The following is a 9602-nucleotide window of genomic DNA, read 5'->3' as shown; positions in this document are numbered from 1 at the left end:
TATCTATCTATCTATCTATCTATCTATCTATCTATCTATCTATCTATGTCATGTCCATTTTTATGGAGTTGAGGATTTTATCTTTTAAAATTTTTGTGGTCTCAACAACAATACAGTGCCCTCCCTAGAACAGGCAGTTAAGTATTTGCTTAACTTAAATTCACTAGATACGTCCTAAGCATTTTTAAGATTGATGGAGAGTGTTTCTTCTGCCCCTTTTCTTTTTCTTTTCCTTAACTAAATAATGTGTCCAATGTTCTTTTGACAAAGATTAAGTGTTAGCTAATAATAGTACTCAGAACCTAGAGGAGTTTTCATAATGACAGTATGTTTATTTATGGACACAGATACAATCAAAAAATGAATCGAGTGGGTGCAGAATGCCCCTATAGGGAGTCAGAAAAGCCCAGTAACGATTGCATCATATACAGCATGTAATCTTCATTGTGTATGAGACGCCAGTAAATACTTGGCATTGATACATAAGTAATGGGCTGGGAATTGGGTGAAGGTGGCCCTTTAACTTGAGAACCTAATGTTTAGCATTAGACAAAGGTGCATTTATAATAGAACGTGTATGAGAAAGATTGTAGGTGGGTGCTGTGGGCCTGGCTGTGACTCTAATTGTCATTTGTCTTCCACAGTTTCTCTCCTTTCAGCTCTTCCTCTCCTTTCTCATCACTGCCCCCTCATTACTCCTCCTTTGTGGATGTGGGGGAGTGATGACAGACTGGATGGTTCTACTTTTAGACTAGTGCCTGTTCATACATGAATTCATCAATATTTCATAATCTAGGTGATGAAAGCCCCCCCTTTCCTGAAAGTGAATGTTTATTAACGCCACATGTATACAGCTTAACCACCACTAATGTTAATGTGAACTGAGGAGCTCACACCAGTTTGTTGAGTTGAAAGCAGGCTATGGTGTGCATCACTCCCTTTTATACCTTAGTCCTCAATCACCTTGGGAAAAAGGAGAAGAAAATCCATTGCTGAGTCAAAGCACCTCATGTCAGGATTATTGACCAGTATTAGGAATCTAACTTTCAAATCCCAATTCCTTCTTTTGCCTTAAATGTACTCTTTCATTGTTAATTAGGTCTTCTGTTCCCTAAGTGGAAAGATGAAGAAAATGCAGATTCGGAAAGGGGAGGATGTTTAGAGCTTCATGAATGTGCATCTTATTTCTTTTAAAGTCTGGACCTTGAATTTATTTTGCTAGGTTTAGATTCACTCTGTGGTTCTCATAAAAACTTGTGTAATGTGGTCACCTCTCCTTTTCATGTTTTTGACTTAGAAAATCAACCAGTTTGGAAGATCCACCTTGCATTTGGCTAAGTAACATTTTGAAAGGAACTGCTGCCTTTTTTCATCTGCCCTACAGTTTTACTTTCCTTACAAAATACCAGTAATTACCATTTCCTTAGAGTCTTAAGGTCTGGAAAGAGCTTTCTTTACAACAACCCTATGGGACAGATAATACAAATATTACTATTTCCATTTTATAGATGGGGAAACTGAGACTTAAAGAGATTAAGTGTCTCCCCCATGATCTCAAAGGTAGTATATGAAGCAAAATTCCAATGCAGATCTTCCAAGTTCAGCTATCTACTGTGCCACATTTCCTGCAACAATGAAAATACTATTCAGGCTATTCAGATAATGAATGAATCCTCCAGTGACCTAAATATTGTCTATGTAAATGTAAATATAAAATAAAAAGGCTACTTAAAGGTCAAGAAACATCAAAAGTTGAAGACATGGATGCGCCTGTTGCTTGAACCTTGTTCTTTGTAACCACCCCTCCCAGGACATTGTCCCTGCTCTTCTGTTCCTCATTTAGATCATTACTGTTACTTAGGCTGACTCAGCCAAGTCTTCAAGGGCCAGAGTATTTCTTAGTATGTGTTGAACCAGTGCCAGACTATTGTTTCTTACTATTGTTGTCTGAAAAGACAACATGTACTAGAGATGTGAAACAGGAAATGTCCATTTGTCCTTCTTATGGAAGAAGAAATTTTCCAGAGTCCATGTGCTGATGTAATTATCTGGAAGAATTTTTTCTTCTTCAAAACTTTCAATGATTAGCTCTTCAGAGCAAGTATATTCATTGTGAAAGGTAAAGCACCCAGTTTATTATTTTCCTTTAGTGGAATACTGACCACCCTGTTGTTGACTGGAGTGATTCTACACATATTTTTAAAATATGATGCTTAATGTATTCATGTTGTGCTGCTGTGTTGTATTGGATTTGCTTTGGAGACTATTTCATGTGAGAGAAATGTAAATTCCCCCAAAGCCGAAACTACATCTTCTGGTTTTTTTTTTTTTTCCACTCCTACCACACTATTTAATATTCTGTGCACAGTAGGGCTTCAAAAAGTGTTGTTCACTAGCTAAGTCTTCTTAAAATACAGTGAAAATTTTCCATTAATACCGATTTCTTTCTTCCCTTGCTGCCCTACTTTCATCATAAGAGACTGAGCACATTAAATTCCATGGAAATAATTTGCTGACAAAGACCGAAGACTTAAATTGGGCTGTGGATGATAGAGGGGAAATCTTACTTATCTGGTTTTTGCCATTTTTATGTGGATATGAGAGGAGATATGTAAAATATGGCCCCTCTTTTACTTCCATCCTTCATAGTGACCGCAATTCAATGCCAGTCTATGTTTGGTCAAGGATTTTGATATCCACTTTATACAAAAGGAGTTTATTTCTTAACTCAGACATGCCTTATGATTTTTTGCCTCATTTATCCTGAGATCCTTAATATTCTTATGTTCACTAATTTGTTAGATGCCATGATGTTTTCCCTTTATATTTACAGGTCTTTTTCTACCTCCAAAAGGCAAGATAGGTTCCTTACCTTTTTCTTCAGATAGTTTTGTAGAATCCCAGAAACCTTTCTTCCAGTTAAAGAACAATTCTCTCTGGTAGCTTTATTTTTTAAGTCAATTTGATCCTATTTTCTCTAAACACAATGTGCCCAGGCTGAATTCCAAAGTAGGCCTACAGAAGATGAACACTTGTTACTCAGCCAAATTCAGGCTTTCTCTACACAATACCAAAACAACTCACTGAAAAGTAGAAAATTAAATCAGCCAAGTGTTTTGTCTGCATGGCCCCAAACAACCTGTTTTACTTGTTCTTTTTTTCCACTAAACTGACTCTGTGTGTGTGTGTGTGTTAAAAAACTGAATAAATCAACTGTTAATTTTTGCATTGTATAATTGTAAATATGGTAAGGAGGACATGAGTAACATACTGAATTCAACTTGAAAAGAAAAGATTTTAGCTGAAGAGTGAGTGAAAGAAGGAAGACATCCATTAAAAAAAACCCACCAAGTAAAGCAAATAGTCATCTTGTCTTTACAAGGAAGGGGAGTAGCAGGAACACTGAAATAGAAAGGAAGTGCTATGTCAGAGGGCTCTGTGCACATTTTCCTGAAGTACCATGTCTATGCATAAATGCAGTCTGTAATTTTATCCAATCATAACATTTGCATTTCACTCTTTGTACTATACCTTGAAAATGATTTAATGTAATAAAGATGGTAAGACTTCATTTTAAAGGGACTTGTTTTCTTGCTTCTAATAGGTTGAATTCCACCCTTTTCAAAAGCTTCAAGAGCTACTGATTATTGTTAAAAAAAAAAAAAAGAAGAAATATTGTTTTCAAAGATTATTGCCCATTAGCCAGAGGAGAGGTGCTGAATCATCCCGATGTGGTCCAGATGGTAAAGAAGTATGGCAAATCCCCAGCCCAGATATCCATAGCTAGAGCAGCCAGGTATGTGTAACTCAGGGCAACCATTCAGAAGCATCCAGTGAGGGTGGGAGATAGTTACAAAAGAGTTCCGACATAGGTTTCAGAGGAGGATCAGGTGAGGGATCTAGGAATGCTTAGCCTAAAGTAGAGAATATTTTAGAGAGATATAATTACTGTCTCCAAATATTTGAAAGGTCATCCAATGGATGACAGATTAGATTTATTCTATGTGACTCCAGAGGGCAGACCAATTCTGCTAAGAATGTCATGAGGGGAAACCTCACCTATCTGGTTTTCTGTCATTCTGTGGTTATGAGAACTCTAAAGAAAGGAGGAAGTGAAAAAATGGTTCCTCTTTTGCTTCTGTCCTTGATAGTGGAATTCAGTTCAAGCCAGTGTAATGGGGAGAAGTTATAGGGAGGCAAATGCCATCTCAGTATAAGGAAAAATTCACTAATAATTAGAATCTTCTGAGATTGGAATAGTTTGTCTTTTAAACTAGAGAGTTCCTTGTCATAGGAGGTGTTCAAACAGGAGTTGCATTCTTTTATCAAGATGTTATAGAAAGGAGAAGACCTCTGAGGTCCCTTCCAACTCTGAGATTCTGGGATCCCATGTATGTCTGATTTTTGATTAATTTATTTTTATGCTAAAAATTTAAACCTTGTATTCAGAAATGTAATTCTACTTTGCCACACTCCCCTTCCAACTTCCATGACAAACAGATTTCCTTTTTCTGCATTGAATTATTCTTGGATTTTCCAAGAATATAGAAACTACAAATGAAAGAAAATGATTTTGGAACTTAAGCACAAATAAAATAAAGACTTCTATCTAAATTCCCTTCTGATAACAGTATCTAGGAAAACAGTATTTATGTAAATATTTGGTATCAAATTAATTTTTCCCTCAAAACTTTTATACTGCCCAGTAAATACAAATTAAGTAATGTAGTTTTGCTGGAGAGCCACACTAAACATGTAAAGCTTTTTGATAAGGTAAAAGTGATCCTTTAAAAATTATGTACCTGTGGAAATAAATGATCTTGTCTTACATGGCTTAAGTAAGCAATGTAATTAAGGATGTATTTTAAGCACCACAGAATCTCAAAGTTAGACGGTACCTCAGTAACCATCTATTCCAACCCACTCATTCTGAAAAGATTGTATCAATATTTTGATGTTTGTTAATTATGTAAACATTTTCAAGGGAGAAACTTATACTCTTGTTTCAGAATGTGGATGTTGCTACACCCAAATTTACAAAGACTGAAAGATTAAAAGAAAACTGTAAGGTAAGAGCCAGTTATTTTTATCCTAAAGATATGCTTTAATAAACGGTAAAATACTTTCTGAAATAGGGGTAAACCTTCAAGTGACTTTGCCTTCTTAGAATCCTCATATCACCTTTTTGTCTCTCCCATGTACTTATTTTATTCTAACCCCTGTAAGATCTGTGAAAGCAGGTACCATATTGGATTCATTTTTGTATCTTCTGTGTTCAGAGAGAGCCCTGAGGTACTTAATAATTATGTTAATTACTCAATATTCAAAAACATTTGTGAGGTCATTGGTTCAGGAGCTTCCTTTAAATCTACAGATTGTAACCCTTCCACTCCTGCCCTTCCTGTGAAGTTTGTGTCTACATCCTCCAAAAAGTTTGCTTAGGGGTCCCTCCCAGTATGCTGGAGGCCTTTCTCCTGACATTGCCAGGGGCACCAGTCAACCTGTCATCCCTCACTCTCACCATGCAACTTGCCCATCTTTTCTCTCTGTCATACATTATGTTTACCAAGCATTTAATACTGGGTTATTGTGTAAAGTGCTAAAGAATGATAAAGCTAAAAGAAACTTCAGAGGTCATCTGGTCCAACCCCCTTGTTTTGTGTATAAAGAAACTCATATCCAAAGGGATGGGATTTGTCCAAAGTCACAGGAAAGCAACAGGAAGATATGGATTTCTCTCTATTCTTAATTCATATCTTGGTCTGTGTCAGGCTAGAGGTTGAGCCCCTACCAATGGGCTGTTCTACCAAACAGACCTATAAGTAGGTAAGGAAATATTTTCATTTAAGGCTTCATACTTCAACACTTTAGGGAGCTGTAATTTTGCTGCTGTATATAGCATCTCCACTTGTTTAAATCAGAACCACTCAATGGAGTGAGGAGATAATTTCATGTTATGAGACAAACCTATCTTCTCTGTTGAATATGGTCACTTAAGTTAGAACTAAGTATGAATTTAGTTATTCCTTTTTGTCTCAATTTCATCATATTATTCAGCTGCATTTTTTATTTTTATTTTTTTACCAGATCTCGCTATATGAAATTACCCAAATTAATCTTTTTTTTGGGGGATATATGCACATTTTAAGTATGTTTGATTGATGCTTAATAGAGGATTTACTGTTGATGCTTAATGCTTACATTCCCCAAGTTTAAGGCCAGACTAAAGCAGAGATACAGGGCTCAGGCTTTCAGACCATGTAGTAATTATGTTATTCATGTGTTTATCCTGATAGCCATATGGAGCTCAGTCACAATTCTGTTTGAAGTTACCTTTGTCTTATCCTGCTGGCCCCAGGCCAGGATACTGGGGAATTCAGTAGCTGAGCCTGAAGGTCTGAAGTGTAAATGAAAATGCTATGCAAAATAAAACAGGGTGAAATAAAACAGGAAGGGGGCAGGGTGAGGGAGAGCAAGATGAAATTCACCAGACCCAGCATAACATAAGTCTTTCTCTGCAGAGGGGAAGTAGAACTGCTTTTTAAAAATAATTAATTAATTGATTAATTATTTTTTTCTGTTTTCAACATTCACTTCCATAAGATTTTGAGTTCTAGATTTTCTCTCCCCCACCACAAGCAATCTGATATAGGCTCTACATATATATTCATATTAAACAGATTTTCACATTATTCATGTTGTAAAGAAAAATTAGAATCAATGGGAATAGAATTGCTTTTTAAGAAAGGAAAAGGGAAAAAAAAGCAAACCAAGAACATTTTTACCATCCTTGCCCTATTAGAGATTTAGCTATTTTTATTTTAAAAATTGGGTTTTAAATTCAGAGTGGGTTTTATCTCATACTACATGACAATCCTTTTGTTTAAAGCTTTCCATAATCTATCCACCACTTACATTTTGTCTTCTTTCACATCACTTCCCTTCATGCATTCTGTTCCTCTCAAACTGGCCTACTAGCTGTTTACTTTATACAACATTCCATCTCCCCCAGATGATCTCATATTCTGAAAGACACTACTTCCTTTCCTTCACTTCCTAGAATCCCTATCGTAGAAGTTTCATGTACAATTCTCTCTGTTCTACCGTGAATATGGAAGTATTTATTTTATTTTGTGTTTAAGTTCAGAATTAAAAAAATAGAATCCCTGCCACCTTCAAACACAACTAGTCTCCACCTCTTCCTTAGGACTTTTCCTGTTCACCTCAGTTATTAGCACTCTTTTCTTTAGTCAATCAATGAATCAATCAGCAAACATCTGGTAAGCATCTTTTATGTGCCAGACATTGTGATAGTAGAAGGACCCACTTTGCCTACTTCCCTAACTCTACAGTGATAGACAGGGTTCCCAGAAGAGCAATTGGCTACTTCTGCCTTCAGAATTTTAGGAATAATCTTAAAGAGTTGGATTTCTAGTACAGCTAGGTTCCCAATTAGTGCAAATAATGAATCCCATGAAGTGGTTACATGTGTTCAAAATTGTTCTATTAGAAATTGGAGTCAGGAAAGCCTGAGTTCAAATCTAGCCTCAGATACTTGCTAGCTATGGAACCCTGAAATGGGGATAATAATAGCACCTACCTCCCAGGGTAGTTGTGAAGATCAAGTGAGCACGGTGCCTGGCACATAGTAAGTACTTTATAAATCTTAGCTATTATTTATTGTTATTATAATTGTGTAAACCATGGTAATTGGTTCCAACCCAAGGGAAATAAGCAGTGTGCATCTGAAAAATGCTGCCCCTTCAGGGACTCAGTATTCTAACTAACCAGGTCCTCACTGTACTGCTGGTCATGAGCCCCAACCCTTGTGATCCCCATTAAAATTCATCAGTCATAAATCATTTAGCTTTTGGGAAAACACCCCCCCCCCAAGATGTATAGTAAGAAGTTGGTGCAAAACATTCCTCCAAAACTGGGGCCATATTACTCCATGCATACACAAGATTTTTGGACAGAGTGAACTCAAAGTTCAGAGGAAGTGAGGCACACTTGTAGGGAACACATGGCAAGGGGTGCCTTACAAGTCCTGATCCTGGAAATCCTTTTCTCTTTTTGTGGAGTCTTTGTGAAGTGACATTGACAAAAAGAGATAGCTGGTGATAAACACATGTAGCAATGTCAAGAGATCAGAAGCATCAATAAGCAATGTCTGCTGTGAAGACATACTCATGCAATGACAATCAGATTGTTTTAGCTGACGCATGAGTGAAATAAAAACATTGATGTTTATGTAACTCTTTAAGGTTGGTGAAGCACCTTGCATACGTATCTCATCTGATATTTACAATAGCCCTGTAAGGAAGATACTACAGGTGTTATTTCCATTTTACAGATGAGGAAACTAAGGCTCAGAAAAGTTAAATGACTTGCCTATGGTGAGGGAGCTAGCAGGTATTAGGTGTCCAACCCCTATTTTCCTGACTTCAAGTCCAGTATTCCATCCATTAAATCAAAATATTAGATGGAATACAAGATAAGTTGAAGATTTTAAATTTTATTCGATGGGTATTATGGAATGGTTTGTGACCTTCCTTGGTAGAGGGAGTAGAGTAGTCTCACCAATGAAATGACACATTCTAAAATTTTGAAATTTGGATTTATAGGTTATATATAAGGCAAAGAAATGAGGAGATAGGTATTCATTATTTTAGAAGGTTTTTATTTTGGTAAAATAGCTTAGAGTTGAGAGGCTGGATCTGTTTAAATTGTACTATATTTATATAGCATTAATCTGTCAATTTGTGGAACCTAACTAAATACTCCATTGACTACAATCTTACCTGGATTTTAGAACTGTTCCCTTTTCTCTCAGCATCCCACTTTATTTTATTTTATTTTCCTTTTGGAGGGCAATTGGGGTTAAATAACTTGCCCAAGGTTACATGGCTAGTTTTTTTCTGTGGGTATTAAGTGTCTGGGGCCAGAACCGAACTCCGGTCCTCCTGAATCCAGGGCTGGCGCTTTACTCACTGCACCACCTAGCCGCCCCTCTGCATCCCACTTTAACCATGTTCTCCCACTTATCTCTACCTCCACATCCCAGGCTAGCTGAACTTGAGGACTGGTTCCTGTCTTCAAGGGAATGATATTTAAGCTAAAGATTGACTTGGTACAAGATTCTGTTTGTCTAACCTCCTTGCCAGGGTTCCTGACACTCTTTTGCCCAGACAGAACCTACACTAAGTCCTGCTTTATCCTTCAGGTGTTATCTGTGTACTTGCATTCCACATCCCTTTCCTGGTATGACCTAAGAACACTTATCCTCAATTTGAACTGCTCTCCCAGTTCCAGAAGCATGGCTCTCCTCATTTGTCACTAATTTTTGCCTGTTGCATATTCTCAGTGCTGGAAGTTTGTCCTTTCAGTTGTCCCAGTCTTGACTCCTTATTATATATCCACAACCTGCTCCTGTCTATAATCCTAGCCTGGCATTGGAAAATTTTCTATTACATAATGAAATTCCACAATTGTTATTTAAATAATAGTGGAGCTTTTAAAACTGAACAGTAAAAAATGAATTTCTCACCATCTTTCTCCTTTCCTTTCCTTTCCTTTCCTTTCCTTTCCTTTCCTTTCCTTTC

At 36.9% G+C, this 9602-nt stretch overlaps 1 long non-coding RNA gene across 1 annotated transcript in view; it reads left to right on the top strand.

The window, feature by feature from the left end:
- The window catches only part of LOC138162211 (uncharacterized), a 23419-nt gene extending 18222 nt beyond the window's left edge, over positions 1 to 5197 (top strand). Inside the window, exons 2-3 of the long non-coding RNA XR_011168578.1 lie at positions 3605 to 3796; positions 5010 to 5197. This is a non-coding gene — a long non-coding RNA (uncharacterized lncRNA). The remainder of the gene's footprint in view (positions 1 to 3604; positions 3797 to 5009) is intronic.
- The last annotated feature ends 4405 nt before the right edge of the window (positions 5198 to 9602 follow it).

This window comes from Petaurus breviceps, unplaced genomic scaffold (assembly GCF_028583685.1).
Source record: "Petaurus breviceps papuanus isolate PSGF00001 unplaced genomic scaffold, PetGlider_PUasm1.0 186, whole genome shotgun sequence".
Taxonomy (NCBI): domain Eukaryota; kingdom Metazoa; phylum Chordata; class Mammalia; order Diprotodontia; family Petauridae; genus Petaurus; species Petaurus breviceps.
The sequence above is the reverse complement of the archived record's forward strand: the minus strand, read 5'-3'. Positions and strand labels throughout refer to the sequence as shown.